Raw genomic sequence first — 1,076 nt, 5'->3', positions numbered from 1 at the left:
ATTCATCGTGACTCCGATTGATGAACTGATTTCACCAATGTGCACAGAAACCATTTCTGCACATTTTAAAGTCAAAATAAATTTTCCTGAATCCGAATTCAGTGGTTTCCAAAAATGTCCATCCCTATGTCATTTTAGGAAATCCTACTCCCTTACTCTTATTTAAGAAGTCCAACTCCTTAGTTCATTAAATTTAACTCTTTAAATTTAACTATCTCAACGGGGATTAAAACTCCATTACACTGTGTGACCCTCAATGGTTCAGGGATACAGCTAGCCGTGGGCTCACAACTCCTTGTGACTCGGAACAACACTTTCCGACTTGCCCAACGAATCATGGTAAAGCGCCTAGCAACATCGCCCCATGATTCCCTAGGTATCACTGATAGTGCCTACAAGAACCAGTAGATTTTGGTTAGCGTACAGTACGGTCCCTTCATCCATATATCCCGATCGAATCAACAACCATTGGTATATCGAGAGTCGCTCAAGATTCGATAACTATGCAATACATCTTGAAGATCAAATTAGTGACATCGCATGTGCTACTAAGAAACCATTTCTTAAATCACATCAAGTACTCTGGCCAGAGATTTGTCACACTAATATCTCCTCAGATCGCATAGGATATCCACACTCGCAAGTATGTGGTGAATCCTTGACAACAATGCATCGACTCCTATATGTGTCGTAACTGTACCCAATCTCGACACCTGATGACCCCCATAGAGTCGGTAAACGAGTCAAAGCACAGCACTAGCATATAGAGTCTCCATGATGTTTCAAGTCGTAAGGACTAATGGTGTACAACCAAAACCGCGGACTTTATCCACTCGATAAGTGATAACCACTTGGAAAGTCCGGATAGGGTAGTTCGACTATTCATCCTATGAATATCCATTTGCATGCTTCGAACATCTCCATGTTCCCTACCAATGAAACGTGGTACTCCGCATCGCAAATGCTAGTCTCAAACTCGAGCGATCCTTATCCTTATTATCGGACGGCTCAATCGACTAGGAACGGTTTTAGAATATACAGTGACTATAAGATGTATTTCATGATAGACATCTCCA

Source organism: Henckelia pumila, chromosome 1, assembly GCF_033568475.1.
Source record: "Henckelia pumila isolate YLH828 chromosome 1, ASM3356847v2, whole genome shotgun sequence".
In the NCBI taxonomy this organism is placed as follows: domain Eukaryota; kingdom Viridiplantae; phylum Streptophyta; class Magnoliopsida; order Lamiales; family Gesneriaceae; genus Henckelia; species Henckelia pumila.
The sequence above is the reverse complement of the archived record's forward strand: the minus strand, read 5'-3'. Positions refer to the sequence as shown.